This window comes from Coregonus lavaretus, assembly GCF_964263955.1.
Source record: "Coregonus lavaretus genome assembly, chromosome: 28".
In the NCBI taxonomy this organism is placed as follows: Eukaryota; Metazoa; Chordata; class Actinopteri; order Salmoniformes; family Salmonidae; genus Coregonus; species Coregonus lavaretus.
Window position 1 is genome coordinate 29,854,844 of NC_140015.1, and position 3,652 is coordinate 29,858,495.

Below are 3,652 nucleotides of genomic sequence, written 5' to 3' on the forward strand. Positions count from 1 at the left end.
AATAATCCTTGGTTCATGCCTGTGCTTGGTAAAGATATATAGAACATATTCTGGCAGAACGCCCAGAATATGTTCTATAAGTTAAGATAGGAGATGGTGCCAGACACATGCCGGAACCATACCTATGAACTATGCCTATGTAATGTGTCTGTAACCAGTATATAAGGATCTCAGTATATAAGGAACTCATGGTGCATTGAGTTGGTTGGAACCTCTCCAGTGCGCTGATAATAAAGAATGTTGGCGGAGAGGGAGGAACCGCTCAGGGAGTTCACCATGAGACCAAGACAGTTACATAGTTTAATGGCTGTGATGGGGAAAAAAAGAAAAAAATCAAATAAAAATAAGAAAGTACTGTTTGCTTCTTCGAAAATAGGTGATCTTTTAATCAATATTATTTGCCATACAATTGAGCTAATGCATACTGCATAATGTTACAATAAATGAGGAAAATCAGGAAATCTAAATATTTTGTTGAGAATCTATAGGCTATACATTTACCAATGCAACAGGCAGACAGGATCTACTACTAGCACACTGCTGAACATAATCAACCAAGCACCGACTATACATAGGCAAAAAAAAATGTTTCAACAATTATCAGCAATAAATGAGACTCCTCATTATGATATTTACACTGTTAGGTTCTGAACAAACAGAGTAAAAACTCAAACCAAGTTTATTCACCCACTGGGTCATACAGCTGCAAAGACACAATCTGTATTTACTCAGTATTGCCTAAGTTTGTTTGCCATTTCTACCACCGGAAAACATGAAAATGACGTTTAATGTAATCAAGGATCTCCTCATACTCTTCGGTATCCCGGTCCAGGTGCATGTCTCTTTCCACCCATGAAATCAGCTTCTGTGCTTGATTCTTGTTGATTATCCCCTTCTTTTGGTATGCTTTGACCAGCTCAATGTAGCCATTTCTGTAGTAGTACCTTGTTCCTTCATCAGACATGTCAATGTTACCTTCGGTATATGATGCGACCAATCCTAGAATAAGTGCATAGTTTAAAATTGGGAATATTTACACTTTAAAGTGGCATTTTACTCAAAAAGCATTATTTTTTATATATATATATTTATTTTTCATTAGTCCACTTTTGATAAAGTCCCAAATTGTCCCACACGTTCAATGTATATCGCTTCAAGTCGCCTGAAAGCAAGAACAAGTGTTGATAATACTATTCCGGGACCTAAACACATTTTCTATTAGTCTAGCTCTGATGCTCCATTGTTCAAAATTATGATATTCTGAGACCATATCAATGGTGGACTGGTGAGAAATGTATATATATGTATATATATATATATATATAGATATAGATATAATATACTGTATGTATATCTTAAGTTTTTTGTAAAATACTCCTAATACAACATACAGGCAAATTCAGCGACTAAGGCAAACTTAGAGAAATGATTACTTTTGTAAGAGACACTAAAGATCTACAGTATCTATTGTAATCAATGTTTTTACCTGCATCTTCTCTGAGCTGCCGGGAAGATATAGGATGACCCATGATAAAAGCCTTCCTTAGCATAACTGCAGCATCTCCGTCTAGGATTGTCTCTGCCAGCAGACGACTAGAACACAGAAAACATGATAACAGAAAAGGTGTCGACTACACTACGTTTTGATGGCCGAGGATAACTATGGTGCCATGTACAACGTCATACAACATCATCATGGTGGCCATTTTGCTATTCTGCCATAACTGGACAATGTATGTTCCTTCATATCTGCTAAACACGATAACACAGAAAAGGCGTTGCCTACTCTAAAGCATTCACCTGGCTACTTGAGATTCCCTGCTGTTTCCAGTGGTCAGAGCATCTCTGTGATCCTGGTAAAGAACCCTCATGGTTAACAGGCTCTGTCCAGTTGGGTCATAATCAAGGCTCATGATCATCTCATGAAGCCTTGGATTCACTTGTAGGAGACGATCCAGTCGTTCATGGTTTCTTCGGGCTATCCTCAGAGAAGCCAATGGTGGAATATGGTCTGCCTCTGCCATGCGATAATTATCCGGACCAAACTGAGATGGTCGACCTTTTTTAACACTTATGAGGAGAGAAAAGGAAGTATCAGTAGGCTGTCATCATTCTTGTGTCAATTCAAAAGGAATTATACAATGTAATAGCAATAATATCATGAAAATAATAGGCTCGGCCTATCCATGCTCTTATGAATAAAAGGCCCATTGTACTCAGTGGGTAAAGCAGACTTTGCAGAAATTTATAAAAATTATAGACCTACTTTTTATAAGTGTCAACAACTCCAAGGCCGTAAGCAATTATGATCGTAGTTTCATCGCTGCGACTCTGTCCTTCTGTCTTCTTGCTGGCAGCATTTCCAGTGGGTTCATTTCCAGAAGCTTTATTTGACTTTACCGTCACGTAACGTGTTATTTTTGGAGTTCCTGGATGATACGACGGTTTATTATGAATCGCCTTAATCAATATAAACCCCCCTATTGCGGCTGTTCCCAATGCTACTGGAAACGCAAGGGGCCCCAAAAACGGTATCAGACCCAAGGCTGGAAGACCCATTTAAACTCCTGGTAGCCTACAATGTCTTGTAGCCCAACTCTTGGTTCTCAGCAAATGTTTCCTCTCAGAGCTGAGCTCTTATTCTCTTGACGCAGTTAGAAATGTTTGCCAGACGGCTTCAACCAGTGAGGGTGGTGTTGTGCAGCATATGACCAATGAGTCAAATTCTATAAATAGGCCTGTGTGTTTGTGTTGGAGAAGGCAGGCCATGGGAAGGGATGCTCAAATTTGGAATTGCTGGAGAAGAGCTCATATCCACATTCTGAACATATATACTTGAAGGGAGAACATGTAGGATAGTAAGGGTTTGAACAGGGGTCTGTTAAGTGGGGAGGGGCGATGTTTTGAGTGTTCCATATAGAAATGCAATGTATAGAGCAGCTCTCACGATGCCCTACTGTTAGTGACTGAGAACCATGCCTGTTCTTTCTATCTAGAATGGTGCACCCTCCCAAATTGCCTAAGGTTTATAAATTAGTAATGAAGTGGTTCCTTTCTAAATGCCATAGTAAAGTGCTTCAAGCAAACACTGTTGGTGAAGATATATATATATAATCTATCTATCTATCTATCTATCTATCTATCTATCTATCTATCTATCTATCTATCTATCTATCTATCTATCTATCTATCTATCTATCTATCTATCTATCTATCTATCTATCTATCTATCTATCTATCTATCTATCTATCTATCTATCTATCTATATGTACTAGGCCTATATACAGTATTTATATTTTATAAACATGTTTTTAAAAGGTTAGAATAAACCTTTCCATTTCCTTGGTCTCTTCTCGTAAAACCCTTTTTCTGGATTGACTGATCTTCATGTCTTAAAGTAATGATGGACTGTCGTTTCTCTTTGCTTATTTGAGGTGTTCTTGCCATAATATGGACTTGGGAGTATCATTTCTTGTTGATTGTTGAAAATAGTTTTTTGTTTTGATTACAGTACCAGTCAAAAGTTTGGACACACCTACTCATTCAAGGGTTTCTTTATTTTTACTATTTTCCACATTGTAGAATAATAGTGAAGATATCAAAACTATGAAATAACACATATGGAATCAAGTAGTAACCAAAAAAGTGTTA

General features: G+C 37.6%; 1 long non-coding RNA gene across 1 annotated transcript; it reads right to left on the minus strand.

Moving 5' to 3' along the window:
* Positions 1–287: 287 nt before the first annotated feature.
* LOC311103968 lies at positions 288–2,662 on the minus strand. The gene is made up of 4 exons (XR_014610127.1): positions 2,267–2,662; positions 1,801–2,070; positions 1,487–1,593; positions 288–999 (listed from the first exon to the last, which is right to left on the minus strand). It is a non-coding gene; the product is annotated as an uncharacterized lncRNA (long non-coding RNA).
* Positions 2,663–3,652: the final 990 nt, after the last annotated feature.